We start from the raw sequence: 15,881 nt of genomic DNA, 5'->3' as shown, positions 1-15,881 counted from the left end.
AAGGAAGGAAGGCAGGAAGGAAAGGTGCCGGGCTCCAACGGGGGCGACCGCCCTTTCTGTGCTCGTTCTGCTTTTAAACTCCAGGTGGAGCCCCTCCCTGAGGGGAAGGGCTGTCCAAAAATTGGATCGAACTCGTAAATGCTCCTCTCCACGGAAATCTTTAGTAAAAGGCGAAAGGTTCATTCGAGCTGTAGAGAAGCCGGAGCGCGCCTTTGCTGGTGGCCGAGCCCTTCCGGCCGGCCCAAAGGCCCAAAGGCCCAAAGTCCCTCCCCTCTGCCAAGCGGCAGCGAAGCCACGCACGCAAAACAAAAAAAGGGAACTCTTCCCAAAACGCATCTGCCGTTCCGCCCCGGCGAAAGGGCGCTTTGCTGCTGCTGCTGCTGCTACGTTTTTGAGGCACACGCACAAAAACTACGGGACGGATCGAATATGAAATATGAAAAAAAAAAAAAAAAAAAAAAAAAAAAAAAAAAAAAAAAAAAACACGAAAAGCCCCTTTTGACAGCCCGCAGGGATCTTTCCCTCGACCCTCACAGGGTCCCTCACGCCCTCCCAAACCGAGCGAGCTAAGTGCCTTTAGCGCGAGTAGCCGCTCTCTCTCTCCTATCTCTCTCTCTCTCTCTCTCTCTCTCTCTTCTCGCTCTCTCACCGGGCTTGGACGAAAGCCCAGGAGAGAGAGCGAGGTGTCCTCGCTCTCTCTCTCTCTACTTTGACCTTCTGAGAAATGCTCAAGTGGGCACCGTTCCCGGAGGTACTGCAATACCTGGTCGATGCGTGGAGTGGACGGAGCAGGCCCCGCTTCCATCTCCCGCTTCCAAAAATCCATTTAATATAGACGGTCCCCCTATGGGGGACGTATCAGATATTAAACTGATAAGAACAGATTTTTTTTTTTTTTTTTTTTTTTTTTTTTTTTTTTTTTTTTTATTAGAAAATACTCAAACAATAAATACTCAAACAATAAACACAATCACGTAATTAACAATTCAAAACAGACCTTACCCTTCCCCAAATATTTTCACAAAAATCATCCCCATACATGTGTTTGTCCATTTTAATTACATCTTTTATCTTCCAAAGAAACAAAAAATAGGCTTCTGTCGGTTCTGTTTTATCTTTTTTCTTTTTAATACACAAATTTCTTTTCTCCCATAATACCACCTTCCCCAAACTAATAATAAGCCATACTGCTCTAAATTTCTCTTTTGGCAGCTTTATCACCTCCTCCCCATACAAGATAACCTTCCCATTCAAAATTATATCACAAAACAAACTAATAAGATTGCTACATTTTCCCCAAAATACCTTTGCAAAAGTGCAGTCCCAGAACACATGTAAGACTGTTTCCTCCTTTTTGCACCTTGGACACTCTGCGTTTACCGCACATTGATGCCTATACAGTCTTTCCTTTACTGGCAATCTATCTAGAGCACACAGCCACCCCAAATCTTTGCACTCATTTCCTAACCATTTTGGCTGTATGCCTTCCCAATTTACTAATTTAAGATTGTGTTCATATCTTCCTTCCCATCTCTCTCTTATCTTTTCATACATTTTTTTATGGTTTAACAAAACATCCCTTTCTATTTCTTTTATTTGCATTTTTAAAAAGACTGATGCGTACATGTAGTGTTCTGGCCTTGTCTCAGCGTTTGGGACCGTGTTGTCCCAGGGTATTATCCCTCTTAAAACTGCTCCAAACCATAACCGAGTAAAATAAAAAGACTTGTGCTCTGTTCCCTTCAGCAGTGTTTTGCATATTTGATTTAAAAAAAAACAATCCAATTTTACAGATAAACACGGAATGTCTCTTCCTCCCTTTGCCACCTTCCCATACATCAATTCCCTATTCACACTTTCGTATTTATTGCCCCATACAAAAGAAAACATTAACCTAGTTAGTATTATTTTATTTTTTGCGTTAATAGGAAACACCCGTGCCAAATAAACTAGTGCTGGTACTATGTCTGTTTTTATTACTAGAATTCTCCCACTGATGGTCAGTCTTCTACATTTCCACATATTTAATTTTACTTTAACTTTCTCAATTTTCTCTTCCCAATTTTTCTTTATCCCATCCTTCTGAAAAAAGTGCACCCCCAAGATTTTTAACCCTTCCCTGCACACAGTTATACCTCCCCTGCTGTCCGTCCTCCCTTCCCACTTACCACAGAACATCATGCACGATTTCTCCAAATTTACTTTTGACCCAACAGCTTCTCCGTATGTTTTTAATAACAAGATTGCTCTATCTATGGCCCAATCTGAACATAAAAACAAAGTTGTGTCGTCTGCGTATTGTGCAATCTTGACCCTTTTCCCCTTACTCCCTGGGATATGAACCCCATCTATATCTTTATCTTTTCTTATTAAGTTTGCCAAAGGCTCAATACACAACACATACAATAATGGTGACATCGGACACCCTTGCCTCACCCCCCCTTCCTGCCTTACCTGTTCACTGAGAAACCCATTAATTTGCACCTTGCTAGTTGCTTTGTTGTACATCGTTCTAATCCACTTTACAAAGGTTCCACAATTCATTCTTTCTAGAACGGAAAACAGAAATTCGTGGCTGACCCTATCAAAAGCCTTCTCCTGGTCAACACTCAACAGACACAGAGGTAAGTCTCTTTCTTTTACCCAGCTGATGACATCCCTAGTTAATTGTAAATTGTAAGTTGTGGACCTATTCTTAACCCCACAAGTCTGGTCCTCATTAACTAGACTGGGCATCACTGCTTTTAGTCTATTGGTCATTACTTTACCCAAGATTTTATAATCTACATTTAACAGGGTAATAGGCCTCCAGTTTTTTAGCAGGTTCTTATCTCCCTTTTTATATATCAGACTTATTATCCCTGTCTTCATGGTTTCTGGCATCTCTCCATCCACCAAAATCTCTCTGTACACCTCAGTTAAATCGTCTCCTAAAATATCCCAAAAACAAACATAAAATTCCTTTGGTAACCCGTCACACCCAGGAGTTTTATCAGCTTTCAAAGACTTCAATGCCGTCTCTATCTCACATTTGGTTATCTCTTGCTCCAGAAGTGTTTTCTCATCGTTATTTAACTTCTGGTCTATATTGTTCAACAATTCCTCTGCTTTTGTGTGATCTATTTCCCTTTTGTTAAAAAGTTCCTGATAAAACTCCTGAGCATGCTTTAAGATGTCCTCTCTTTTATTGATTTTCCCTGTCCCTGTTTCTAATTCAGAAATTACACATTTCCTTTGTTTTCCTTTAATACTTTGAAAAAAAAATTTAGAGCATTTTTCGTCTTGTTCTTTTTCTGTTACTTTAGCCAAAAATGTAAATTCCTTAACCTTTTTTTCGATGTTATTTTGTATTTCCTTTTTAATGTTGTTATATGCTTCTAAACTAACCTCTTTCCCCTCGTTTATTTTAGAATGCATGATCTCTAATTCTTTTTGTAATTTTCTCTCAAAATGTCTCTCCTCTTTCTTTTTCCTTTTACTGTATATTTGGCAAAACTATCTTATTTTAACTTTTACCATCTCCCACCAATCAACAATGGTTCCGAAAGCCCACTTCATATCTTTCCATGTATTATAAAAGATCTTAAATTCGTGCCTGAATTCATCACACTCTAACCCTTTCATATTCAATTTCCAATACCCCCTACCTATGTCCTCCCCCTTAATTTCAATAGAAGCCCCAATTGTATCATGGTCTGAAAACCAGTTGGGATACATGAAGAAATCCAAGATCTTAATATTTTTAGATATAAAGAAGTAATCTAACCTTTTACTCGCTCCTCTTGAGTTTCTCCATGTATGCCCTACACCTTTTTTATTGTGTCTCCTATACACATCCACCAAATCATAATCCCCCAATACCTTTATTAAATACTGTGCAGAAAAGTCATAGTCACCCTCAAAACATGTGTTAAAATCCCCACCCATTACAACTGTGCGATTGGTACATAGAATATTAGGTAAGTGCTTAAATGTGTCCAGCCTTGTCCCTTTTAATGTAGGTGCGTACATATTCACCAGGCTAAGCTTTCTATCATTGAGCCTGCCATCTGTATACATTAATCTGCCTGGTATGATCACTCTTGTTTCCTCAATGACAAACCTGGTATTTTTAAATAATATTCCCACCCCATCTGAATGTACATTACCAATGCTCCATACTGAAGCACCATCCTTCCAGTCCTTACTAAAGCGTTCAATGTCCTCTGAATTCTTCAGGTGGCATTCCTGCAAAAAACAGACTTGAAAGTCCAAAGACCTGAGAGAAAAGAACAAGGAAGCCCTCTTACCAACATCTCTCATGCCCCTAGTGTTGACTGAAAACACGTTGAAATACATTTTTTTTTTATGTTCCATCTTCTTTACCACCCTTCTGGAACATTGTCGTTTTCTTCATGTTGTCCACCATTGAGTCACTCAAGTAATTGAGCTGGGAATCCACGCTGTTCTCCTCACTATCCACTTCTGATGGCACCAACGGGGAGCTCTCTATGGAAGACGGCTCGACACTTGAGACTTCTTCCTCTCCCACCTCCTCATTTTCCAAACACTCGTAGCTGTTGGATGTCTCAATTACGCAGACTTTGTTGTCACCTTCCAAACCCTCCTGGTTTAATTTCCTCTTTGTCGTTCTTTTTCCTCCCACCAATTCCCAACCCATCTCGTCACTTTCTTCTGTGTCTCCCCATTGTTTTGTGCCCCCAACAGGTGTATCTGAAATCACCGTACCTTGAGATGATTCGTCGGTCGCCATAGCTTCAGGTAAGTTCTCAACACTAGTAACTGACTTCTTTTTTTCCCTTTTTTCTTTTCCAGACACTCCTGCCACAGGGTCCTCAACAGCGGGAGGCTCCAACCCAACAGCCAGAGGCTCCTCCATCGCAGCCGCCGTTGTAGTCACTGGAAGATTCTCCTGCACAGCGCCTTCAGAAACAGCGCCCCCATCAGCACAGGTAGGTGCAATTTCTTCTAGAACCTCCTCAACGTCACGAAATGACTCAGCGTAAGTCTTGTGTCGGTAAGGGCAGTCCTTGAACATGTGCTCAGTGGAATCACACAGGTTGCAGGATCTGGGTTTTTTACATTCCTTTGCCTCATGTCCCGTCTCTAGACAATTTCTGCAGAAGATATTAGGGCACATTACTGCAATATGTCCCTGCTCTCCGCATTTTCGACAGGTTTTGGGTTGTCCATAATAATACAGATATCCCTTAACACCACCGATATAAAAGGATGCTGGGGGACATTCAAACCCTCCTATTTTCCTCTTAAAACGGACAGTGTATTTTCTATTCCCGTTCCACATACCATCATAGTCCATCTCTCTTACTCCAGCACCTAAAACATCGCAGTATTTAGTCAGAAATCGCCGAATGTCCTGCTCTTTAGTATAAGGGTTCTGCATGCACACTGTCACGGTTCTCACCCGGCTTGCAAACAGTGGCTCCACTCTGAAGTTTGAAATCGGAGAGATGTCCTTTGATTCCAGGCACTTGGTCCATGCTTCCTCGCATAAGTAGTCCCCCGCGAAAGTCACTTCATAGGTACTCCTTAGTGGAAAGTCCCGGTAGCAATAGATCTGCGCCGCTGTAACTCCCAGGAATTCAAAAATGATGTCCTTGGCAAAGCTCCTTCTTGTCATGGTGAACTGAACTCCATCCTTTTCTCTTCCAATGAAACGTATTGTATTCAGAAGTCGCGCCGAGGGGGCCGACATGTAGTCTCCGGTCGCCATCACCTTCTCTTTTCTCTCTATTTAGAAAAAGCTGCGGTCATGCCACATACTTAATCCGAGCCAAGAGGCCGAGAAGCGATGCCCACAATGGTTTTGGCCAAACGCCCCGGGCGCGGCCGCCCGCCGCAGCAGTCGTGGTACTTGCTTCTCGGGCGGGCGGAGGGAGGAGGGAGGGAGGGGAAGGAAGGAAGGAAGGAAGGAAAGGTGCCGGGCTCCAACGGGGGCGACCGCCCTTTCTGTGCTCGTTCTGCTTTTAAACTCCAGGTGGAGCCCCTCCCTGAGGGGAAGGGCTGTCCAAAAATTGGATCGAACTCGTAAATGCTCCTCTCCACGGAAATCTTTAGTAAAAGGCGAAAGGTTCATTCGAGCTGTAGAGAAGCCGGAGCGTGCCTTTGCTGGTGGCCGAGCCCTTCCGGCCGGCCCAAAGGCCCAAAGGCCCTCCCCTCTGCCAAGCGGCAGCGAGGCCACGCACGCAAAACAAAAACAGGGAACTCCTCCCAAAACGCATCTGCCGTTCCGCCCCGGCGAAAGGGCGCTTTGCTGCTGCTGCTACACTGGCCTGCTGCGTGTGTTAGGCCTGCCTGAATATGAAATATGAAAAAAAAAAAAAAAAAAAAAAAAAAAAAAAAAAAAAAAAAAGAACGAAAAGAGCGGGAAAACGGCGCGTCCCAGGAAAGGGGAGGTGGGGAGGGAGGGAGGGAGGGAGTGGGGGAGGGGCTCTCTCTCTCTCTCTCTCTCTCTCTCTCTCTCTCTCTCTCTCTCTCTCTCTCTCTCTCTCTCTCTCTCTCTCTCTCCCTCTCTCTCTCTCTCTCTCTCTCTCGCTCTCTCTCTCTCTCTTTTGACCTTTCTGAGAAATGGGCACCGTTCCCGGAGGTACTGCAATACCGGGTCGATGCGTGGAGTGGACGGAGCAAGCCCCGCTTCCATCTCCCGCTTCCAAAAATCCATTTAATATAGACGGTCCCCCTATGGGGGACGTATCAGATATTAAACTGATAAGAACAGATACTACACTTGATCTTAGCCAAGAGGCCGAGAAGCGATGCCCACAATGGTTTTGGCCAAACGCCCCGGGCGCGGCCGCCCGCCGCAGCAGTCGTGGTAAATGCTTCTCGGGCGGGCGGGCGGGCGGAGGGATCACAGGAAGGAAGGAAGGAAGGAAGGAAGGAAAGGTGCCGGGCTCCAACGGGGGCGACCGCCCTTTCTGTGCTCGTTCTGCTTTTAAACTCCAGGTGGAGCCCCTCCCTGAGGGGAAGGGCTGTCCAAAAATTGGATCGAACTCGTAAATGCTCCTCTCCACGGAAATCTTTAGTAAAAGGCGAAAGGTTCATTCGAGCTGTAGAGAAGCCGGAGCGTGCCTTTGCTGGTGGCCGAGCCCTTCCGGCCGGCCCAAAGGCCCAAAGGCCCTCCCCTCTGCCAAGCGGCAGCGAGGCCACGCACGCAAAACAAAAACAGGGAACTCCTCCCAAAACGCATCTGCCGTTCCGCCCCGGCGAAAGGGCGCTTTGCTGCTGCTGCTGCTACACTGGCCTGCTGCGTGTGTTAATCCACCTGAATATGAAATATGAAAACAAAAAAAAAAAAAAAAAAAAAAAAAAAAAAAAAAGAACGAAAAGAGCGGGAAAACGGCGCGTCCCAAAAGGGGAGGTGGGGAGGGAGGGAGGGAGGGAGGGTGGGGCTCTCTCTTCTCTCTCTCTCTCTCTCTCTCTCTCTCTCTCTCTCTCCTCTCTCTCTCTCTCTCTCAGTCCTCTCTCCAAAACTCTCTGCATCTCTCTCTCTTTTGACATTTCTGAGAAATGGGCACCGTTCCCGGAGGTACTGCAATACCGGGTCGATGCGTGGAGTGGACGGAGCAAGCCCCGCTTCCATCTCCCGCTTCCAAAAATCCATTTAATATAGACGGTCCCCCTATGGGGGACGTATCAGATATTAAACTGATAAGAACAGATACTACACTTGATCTTAGCCAAGAGGCCGAGAAGCGATGCCCACAATGGTTTTGGCCAAACGCCCCGGGCGCGGCCGCCCGCCGCAGCAGTCGTGGTACTTGCTTCTCGGGCGGGCGGAGGGGGGGGAGGAAGGAAAGGAAGGAAGGAAGGAAGGAAGGAAGGAAGGAAAGGTGCCGGGCTCCAACGGGGGCGACCGCCCTTTCTGTGCTCGTTCTGCTTTTAAACTCCAGGTGGAGCCCCTCCCTGAGGGGAAGGGCTGTCCAAAAATTGGATCGAACTCGTAAATGCTCCTCTCCACGGAAATCTTTAGTAAAAGGCGAAAGGTTCATTCGAGCTGTAGAGAAGCCGGAGCGTGCCTTTGCTGGTGGCCGAGCCCTTCCGGCCGGCCCAAAGGCCCAAAGGCCCTCCCCTCTGCCAAGCGGCAGCGAGGCCACGCACGCAAAACAAAAACAGGGAACTCCTCCCAAAACGCATCTGCCGTTCCGCCCCGGCGAAAGGGCGCTTTGCTGCTGCTGCTACACTGGCCTGCTGCGTGTGTTAGGCCTGCCTGAATATGAAATATGAAAAAAAAAAAAAAAAAAAAAAAAAAAAAAAAAAAAAAAAGAACGAAAAGAGCGGGAAAACGGCGCGTCCCAGGAAAGGGGAGGTGGGGAGGGAGGGTGGGCTTCTCTCTCTCTCTCTCTCTCTCTCTCTCTCTCTCTCTCTCTCTCTCTCTCTCTCTCTCTCTCTCTCTCTCTCTCTCTCTCTCTCTCTCTTTTGACCTTTCTGAGAAATGGGCACCGTTCCCGGAGGTACTGCAATACCGGGTCGATGCGTGGAGTGGACGGAGCAAGCCCCGCTTCCATCTCCCGCTTCCAAAAATCCATTTAATATAGACGGTCCCCCTATGGGGGACGTATCAGATATTAAACTGATAAGAACAGATTTTTTTTTTTTTTTTTTTTTTTTTTGATAAATTTATTAAATCTTTTCAAAAAAAACACAAACAATAAATACAAACTGTAAACCACAAATCCTTATCCATTACAAAAACTAAATAATACTTCACAAAAAAAACAATTCGTTTATACATTTCAAAAACACAAACTTATTATCATTACAAAACTAAAACATACAATCAAAATCTGTCTAATACATATAAAACAATAACTAAGAAACTAAACATATAATCTAACAGCACAAGAAAAAAAAACCCTTTCAATTTACATATATGCAAATATTCAAAAAAAATACTAATACTCCTCTAAACACAATCCCACTCACCCACCCATCTCTAATTCTAAATACACCGTTTACATAACCCCTCCACCTCTAAATACACCTCCTAAGAAAACCAAGAACATTATTTTTTCCTAGCGTTCCCCCTCTTTAACGCCTCAAAAAAAACTTTCCGCCTCTCTTCCTCATAACGGTTCCACTCCGCCTCTGTTATTCTTCCCTTCTTCATCCTCTCCTTCCACTCCAGAAGTTCGGCGAACTCCTTGCCACAAAAAGTCCTCATTATGGCCTCCTCCTTTTGTCGGTACTCCGCCTCACTCACTTTATTTTTCTTCACTTCCTCCTTCTCCATTCTCTCACCCCAACTTGGGCTCTCTGTTTCCCCTTTCTCTTTTTCCTCCACACTCTCACTCCGACTCGAACCAGCTGTTCCTCTTACCCCTCTTGACTCTGCTTCACTTCCCAGGTCCTCTGTTACGCTTTCCTCTCCTCCACTCCTGCTTCTCGATTGGCCCTCCCTGACCCACTCCTCATTCCCGTCTCTCTCCTTCCTCTTCCTCTGCACCTCTCCTCCCTCTTCCTCCATTGGAACAGGAATGGACTCATCAGTGGACACCTGAAGGCCTCCCTCCTCCTTTTTTCCCAGGACTCCTCCCCTTTCTTTTGTCTGTTCCGGCTTTGATTTTCCCGCCATTTCGCCTCCTTCTGTCTGAGCTCCACCCCCAACACTCTTTTGTGTTCCAGACTCAAAAGTTTTAGCTTTCTGTCTGTCAGGCTCTCCACTCTTCTTAGCTCCAGGTTGTTGCTTCTCCTCCTTCTCCTTCTGTTTTGTCTCTTGGCTCTGCTTTTTCTCTTTCCCTCCTCCTGCTGCTGCTTCAGCATAGCTCCTTGACCTCTTTTCGCAGTCTTTATACAGGTGATCCATTGCCCCACAAAGATTGCATTTTTTCTTTTCTCCACAGTCTCTACTGATGTGCCCCACCTTGTTACAGTTCCTGCAAACAGTCTCTGTGCACTCTGCAGCATAGTGGTCTGCTGCAGAGCACTTGTAACAAACATCAGGCTGTCCTGCGTACCTGATAATCCCTCTATTCGGCCCGATGTAGAACACAGGTTTCAGGCCTACATGGGTTCCGCTCCTCTGCTCCATCTTGAACCTCCCATAGAACTTCCTCCAGTTAGTCCAAATGCCTGCAGAATCCATTATTTTAACTAGCCCATGCTTCACTACAAAAAACCTTTCAATAAAGCTCTGGATCTCCTCTTCTGGCACTTGGGCACTATTCATGCGAACATGAAAGGTTTTCCAGTCCAGAGTAAAAATCGGTTCAAAAAAGAACTCACTCGCTGTTTCCATAGGGCTTTGCTCAAACACTCCCTTCTTCTCCCAGCAGATGTCCTCGTTCATCAAGGTGAGATCAAAAAGTCCTCTCTTCCCATAATCCTGCAGGCACAGGATCTCTTCCAACTTTAACTGCAACAATCCAAAGACGATTTCGTCGACGAATCTTTTTCGGTCCCATTTCTGCTGCTCAGCATCCTTCACCTGGAACCGGATAGTATTCTTGCTACTGCTGTATTGCATAGCTCCACTTACTACCCAATCGCCTTCTCTTCCTTCAGCAACCAATAAGCTGCGGACAAGCCACACACCCAATTGGTCAGAGCCAAGAGGCCGAGAAGCGATGCCCACAATGGTTTTGGCCAAACGCCCCGGGCGCGGCCGCCCGCCGCAGCAGTCGTGGTACTTGCTTCTCGGGCGGGCGGAGGGAGGGAGGGAAGGAAGGAAGGAAGGAAGGAAGGAAGGAAAGGTGCCGGGCTCCAACGGGGGCGACCGCCCTTTCTGTGCTCGTTCTGCTTTTAAACTCCAGGTGGAGCCCCTCCCTGAGGGGAAGGGCTGTCCAAAAATTGGATCGAACTCGTAAATGCTCCTCTCCACGGAAATCTTTAGTAAAAGGCGAAAGGTTCATTCGAGCTGTAGAGAAGCCGGAGCGTGCCTTTGCTGGTGGCCGAGCCCTTCCGGCCGGCCCAAAGGCCCAAAGGCCCAAAGGCCCTCCCCTCTGCCAAGCGGCAGCGAGGCCACGCACGCAAAACAAAAACAGGGAACTCCTCCCAAAACGCATCTGCCGTTCCGCCCCGGCGAAAGGGCGCTTTGCTGCTGCTGCTGCTACACTGGCCTGCTGCGTGTGTTAGGCCTGCCTGAATATGAAATATGAAAAAAAAAAAAAAAAAAAAAAAAAAAAAAAAAAAAAAAAAAAACGAAAAGAGCGGGAAAACGGCGCGTCCCAGGAAAGGGGAGGGTGGGGAGGGAGGGAGGGAGGGAGGGGGAGGGGCTCTCTCTCTCTCTCTCTCTCTCTCTCTCTCTCTCTCTCTCTCTCTCTCTCTCTCTCTCTCTCTCTCTCTCTCTCTCTCTCTCTCTCTCTCTCTCTCTCTCTCTCTCTTTTTGACCTTTCTGAGAAATGGGCACCGTTCCCGGAGGTACTGCAATACCGGGTCGATGCGTGGAGTGGACGGAGCAAGCCCCGCTTCCATCTCCCGCTTCCAAAAATCCATTTAATATAGACGGTCCCCCTATGGGGGACGTATCAGATATTAAACTGATAAGAACAGATACTACACTTGATCTGAGCCAAGAGGCCGAGAAGCGATGCCCACAATGGTTTTGGCCAAACGCCCCGGGCGCGGCCGCCCGCCGCAGCAGTCGTGGTACTTGCTTCTCGGGCGGGCGGAGGGAGGGAGGAAGGAAGGAAGGAAGGAAGGAAAGGTGCCGGGCTCCAACGGGGGCGACCGCCCTTTCTGTGCTCGTTCTGCTTTTAAACTCCAGGTGGAGCCCCTCCCTGAGGGGAAGGGCTGTCCAAAAATTGGATCGAACTCGTAAATGCTCCTCTCCACGGAAATCTTTAGTAAAAGGCGAAAGGTTCATTCGAGCTGTAGAGAAGCCGGAGCGTGCCTTTGCTGGTGGCCGAGCCCTTCCGGCCGGCCCAAAGGCCCAAAGGCACTCCCCTCTGCCAAGCGGCAGCGAGGCCACGCACGCAAAACAAAAACAGGGAACTCCTCCCAAAACGCATCTGCCGTTCCGCCCCGGCGAAAGGGCGCTTTGCTGCTGCTGCTGCACTGGCCTGCTGCGTGTGTTAGGCCTGCCTGAATATGAAATATGAAAAAAAAAAAAAAAAAAAAAAAAAAAAAAAAAAAAAAAAAGAACGAAAAGAGCGGGAAAACGGCGCGTCCCAGGAAAGGGGAGGGTGGGGAGGGAGGGAGGGAGGGAGGGTGGGTCTTCTCTTCCTCTCTCTCTCTCTCTCTCTCTCTCTCTCTCTCTCTCTCTCTCTCTCTCTGCTCTCTCTCTCTCTCTGTCCTCTCTCTCTTTTTCTCTCTCTCTCTCTCTCTCTCTCTTTTGACCTTTCTGAGAACTGTGCACCGTTCCCGGAGGTACTGCAATACCGGGTCGATGCGTGGAGTGGACGGAGCAAGCCCCGCTTCCATCTCCCGCTTCCAAAAATCCATTTAATATAGACGGTCCCCCTATGGGGGACGTATCAGATATTAAACTGATAAGAACAGATTTTTTTTTTTTTTATAAATTTATTAAATCTTTTCAAAAAAAACACAAACAATAAATACAAACTGTAAACCACAAATCCTTATCCATTACAAAAACTAAATAATACTTCACAAAAAAAACAATTCGTTTATACATTTCAAAAACACAAACTTATTATCATTACAAAACCAAAACATACAATCAAAATCTGTCTAATACATATAAAACAATAACTAAGAAACTAAACATATAATCTAACAGCACAAGAAAAAAAAACCCTTTCAATTTACATATATGCAAATATTCAAAAAAAATACTAATACTCCTCTAAACACAATCCCACTCACCCACCCATCTCTAATTCTAAATACACCGTTTACATAACCCCTCCACCTCTAAATACACCTCCTAAGAAAACCAAGAAACCAAGAACGTGCCCCTCCTTTGAACCGCATTTTTTCCTAGCGTTCCCCCTCTTTAACGCCTCAAAAAAAACTTTCCGCCTCTCTTCCTCATAACGGTTCCACTCCGCCTCTGTTATTCTTCCCTTCTTCATCCTCTCCTTCCACTCCAGAAGTTCGGCGAACTCCTTGCCACAAAAAGTCCTCATTATGGCCTCCTCCTTTTGTCGGTACTCCGCCTCACTCACTTTATTTTTCTTCACTTCCTCCTTCTCCATTCTCTCACCCCAACTTGGGCTCTCTGTTTCCCCTTTCTCTTTTTCCTCCACACTCTCACTCCGACTCGAACCAGCTGTTCCTCTTACCCCTCTTGACTCTGCTTCACTTCCCAGGTCCTCTGTTACGCTTTCCTCTCCTCCACTCCTGCTTCTCGATTGGCCCTCCCTGACCCACTCCTCATTCCCGTCTCTCTCCTTCCTCTTCCTCTGCACCTCTCCTCCCTCTTCCTCCATTGGAACAGGAATGGACTCATCAGTGGACACCTGAAGGCCTCCCTCCTCCTTTTTTCCCAGGACTCCTCCCCTTTCTTTTGTCTGTTCCGGCTTTGATTTTCCCGCCATTTCGCCTCCTTCTGTCTGAGCTCCACCCCCAACACTCTTTTGTGTTCCAGACTCAAAAGTTTTAGCTTTCTGTCTGTCAGGCTCTCCACTCTTCTTAGCTCCAGGTTGTTGCTTCTCCTCCTTCTCCTTCTGTTTTGTCTCTTGGCTCTGCTTTTTCTCTTTCCCTCCTCCTGCTGCTGCTTCAGCATAGCTCCTTGACCTCTTTTCGCAGTCTTTATACAGGTGATCCATTGCCCCACAAAGATTGCATTTTTTCTTTTCTCCACAGTCTCTACTGATGTGCCCCACCTTGTTACAGTTCCTGCAAACAGTCTCTGTGCACTCTGCAGCATAGTGGTCTGCTGCAGAGCACTTGTAACAAACATCAGGCTGTCCTGCGTACCTGATAATCCCTCTATTCGGCCCGATGTAGAACACAGGTTTCAGGCCTACATGGGTTCCGCTCCTCTGCTCCATCTTGAACCTCCCATAGAACTTCCTCCAGTTAGTCCAAATGCCTGCAGAATCCATTATTTTAACTAGCCCATGCTTCACTACAAAAAACCTTTCAATAAAGCTCTGGATCTCCTCTTCTGGCACTTGGGCACTATTCATGCGAACATGAAAGGTTTTCCAGTCCAGAGTAAAAATCGGTTCAAAAAAGAACTCACTCGCTGTTTCCATAGGGCTTTGCTCAAACACTCCCTTCTTCTCCCAGCAGATGTCCTCGTTCATCAAGGTGAGATCAAAAAGTCCTCTCTTCCCATAATCCTGCAGGCACAGGATCTCTTCCAACTTTAACTGCAACAATCCAAAGACGATTTCGTCGACGAATCTTTTTCGGTCCCATTTCTGCTGCTCAGCATCCTTCACCTGGAACCGGATAGTATTCTTGCTACTGCTGTATTGCATAGCTCCACTTACTACCCAATCGCCTTCTCTTCCTTCAGCAACCAATAAGCTGCGGACAAGCCACACACCCAATTGATCAGAGCCAAGAGGCCGAGAAGCGATGCCCACAATGGTTTTGGCCAAACGCCCCGGGCGCGGCCGCCCGCCGCAGCAGTCGTGGTACTTGCTTCTCGGGCGGGCGGAGGGAGGAAGGAAGGAAGGAAGGAGGGAAGGAAGGAAGGAAGGAAGGAAAAAGGTGCCGGGCTCCAACGGGGGCGACCGCCCTTTCTGTGCTCGTTCTGCTTTTAAACTCCAGGTGGAGCCCCTCCCTGAGGGGAAGGGCTGTCCAAAAATTGGATCGAACTCGTAAATGCTCCTCTCCACGGAAATCTTTAGTAAAAGGCGAAAGGTTCATTCGAGCTGTAGAGAAGCCGGAGCGTGCCTTTGCTGGTGGCCGAGCCCTTCCGGCCGGCCCAAAGGCCCAAAGGCCCTCCCCTCTGCCAAGCGGCAGCGAGGCCACGCACGCAAAACAAAAACAGGGAACTCCTCCCAAAACGCATCTGCCGTTCCGCCCCGGCGAAAGGGCGCTTTGCTGCTGCTGCTACACTGGCCTGCTGCGTGTGTTAGGCCTGCCTGAATATGAAATATGAAAAAAAAAAAAAAAAAAAAAAAAAAAAAAAAAAAAAAAAGAACGAAAAGAGCGGGAAAACGGCGCGTCCCAGGAAAGGGGAGGGGGGGGGAGGGAGGGGGGAGGGGGCTCTCTCTCTCTCTCTCTCTCTCTCTCTCTCTCTCTCTCTCTCTCTCTCTCTCTCTCTCTCTCTCTCTCTCTCTCTCTCTCTCTATCTCTCCTCTCTCTCTCTCTTGAGAAATGGGCACCGTTCCCGGAGGTACTGCAATACCGGGTCGATGCGTGGAGTGGACGGAGCAAGCCCCGCTTCCATCTCCCGCTTCCAAAAATCCATTTAATATAGACGGTCCCCCTATGGGGGACGTATCAGATATTAAACTGATAAGAACAGATTTTTTTTTTTTTTTTTTTTAAATTTATTAAATCTTTTCAAAAAAAACACAAACAATAAATACAAACTGTAAACCACAAATCCTTATCCATTACAAAAACTAAATAATACTTCACAAAAAAAACAATTCGTTTATACATTTCAAAAACACAAACTTATTATCATTACAAAACTAAAACATACAATCAAAATCTGTCTAATACATATAAAACAATAACTAAGAAACTAAACATATAATCTAACAGCACAAGAAAAAAAAACCCTTTCAATTTACATATATGCAAATATTCAAAAAAAATACTAATACTCCTCTAAACACAATCCCACTCACCCACCCATCTCTAATTCTAAATACACCGTTTACATAACCCCTCCACCTCTAAATACACCTCCTAAGAAAACCAAGAACATTATTTTTTCCTAGCCTCTTCCCCCTCTTTAACGCCTCAAAAAAAACTTTCCGCCTCTCTTCCTCATAACGGTTCCACTCCGCCTCTGTTATTCTTCCCTTCTTCATCCTCTCCTTCCACTC

At 46.5% G+C, this 15,881-nt stretch overlaps 13 non-coding genes and 1 pseudogene across 13 annotated transcripts; all 14 read right to left on the bottom strand.

The window, feature by feature from the left end:
- Positions 1-90: 90 nt before the first annotated feature.
- On the bottom strand, positions 91-208 carry LOC121311191. The gene has a single exon (XR_005949145.1). It is a non-coding gene; the product is annotated as a U5 spliceosomal RNA (small nuclear RNA).
- A 521-nt stretch (positions 209-729) lies between these two features.
- LOC121311231 lies at positions 730-938 on the bottom strand (annotated as a pseudogene).
- A 5,066-nt stretch (positions 939-6,004) lies between these two features.
- Positions 6,005-6,122, bottom strand: LOC121311166. Its single transcript, XR_005949121.1, has one exon. It is a non-coding gene; the product is annotated as a U5 spliceosomal RNA (small nuclear RNA).
- A 463-nt stretch (positions 6,123-6,585) lies between these two features.
- On the bottom strand, positions 6,586-6,778 carry LOC121311199. The gene has a single exon (XR_005949153.1). It is a non-coding gene; the product is annotated as a U2 spliceosomal RNA (small nuclear RNA).
- Positions 6,779-6,972: 194 nt separating this feature from the next.
- Positions 6,973-7,090, bottom strand: LOC121311165. Its single transcript, XR_005949120.1, has one exon. It is a non-coding gene; the product is annotated as a U5 spliceosomal RNA (small nuclear RNA).
- A 437-nt stretch (positions 7,091-7,527) lies between these two features.
- LOC121311198 lies at positions 7,528-7,720 on the bottom strand. The gene has a single exon (XR_005949152.1). It is a non-coding gene; the product is annotated as a U2 spliceosomal RNA (small nuclear RNA).
- A 199-nt stretch (positions 7,721-7,919) lies between these two features.
- On the bottom strand, positions 7,920-8,037 carry LOC121311164. The gene has a single exon (XR_005949119.1). It is a non-coding gene; the product is annotated as a U5 spliceosomal RNA (small nuclear RNA).
- Positions 8,038-8,452: 415 nt separating this feature from the next.
- On the bottom strand, positions 8,453-8,644 carry LOC121311225. The gene has a single exon (XR_005949170.1). It is a non-coding gene; the product is annotated as a U2 spliceosomal RNA (small nuclear RNA).
- Positions 8,645-10,778: 2,134 nt separating this feature from the next.
- On the bottom strand, positions 10,779-10,896 carry LOC121311163. Its single transcript, XR_005949118.1, has one exon. It is a non-coding gene; the product is annotated as a U5 spliceosomal RNA (small nuclear RNA).
- Positions 10,897-11,357: 461 nt separating this feature from the next.
- On the bottom strand, positions 11,358-11,550 carry LOC121311202. Its single transcript, XR_005949155.1, has one exon. It is a non-coding gene; the product is annotated as a U2 spliceosomal RNA (small nuclear RNA).
- Positions 11,551-11,731: 181 nt separating this feature from the next.
- LOC121311161 lies at positions 11,732-11,849 on the bottom strand. The gene has a single exon (XR_005949116.1). It is a non-coding gene; the product is annotated as a U5 spliceosomal RNA (small nuclear RNA).
- A 456-nt stretch (positions 11,850-12,305) lies between these two features.
- LOC121311214 lies at positions 12,306-12,493 on the bottom strand. Its single transcript, XR_005949163.1, has one exon. It is a non-coding gene; the product is annotated as a U2 spliceosomal RNA (small nuclear RNA).
- Positions 12,494-14,652: 2,159 nt separating this feature from the next.
- Positions 14,653-14,770, bottom strand: LOC121311160. The gene has a single exon (XR_005949115.1). It is a non-coding gene; the product is annotated as a U5 spliceosomal RNA (small nuclear RNA).
- A 425-nt stretch (positions 14,771-15,195) lies between these two features.
- Positions 15,196-15,378, bottom strand: LOC121311224. The gene has a single exon (XR_005949169.1). It is a non-coding gene; the product is annotated as a U2 spliceosomal RNA (small nuclear RNA).
- Positions 15,379-15,881: the final 503 nt, after the last annotated feature.

The sequence above is a fragment of the Polyodon spathula genome, unplaced genomic scaffold (genome assembly GCF_017654505.1).
Source record: "Polyodon spathula isolate WHYD16114869_AA unplaced genomic scaffold, ASM1765450v1 scaffolds_3021, whole genome shotgun sequence".
Taxonomy (NCBI): Eukaryota; Metazoa; Chordata; class Actinopteri; order Acipenseriformes; family Polyodontidae; genus Polyodon; species Polyodon spathula.
Note: the sequence above shows the minus strand (reverse complement) of the source record. Positions and strands in the feature narration are given on the sequence as shown.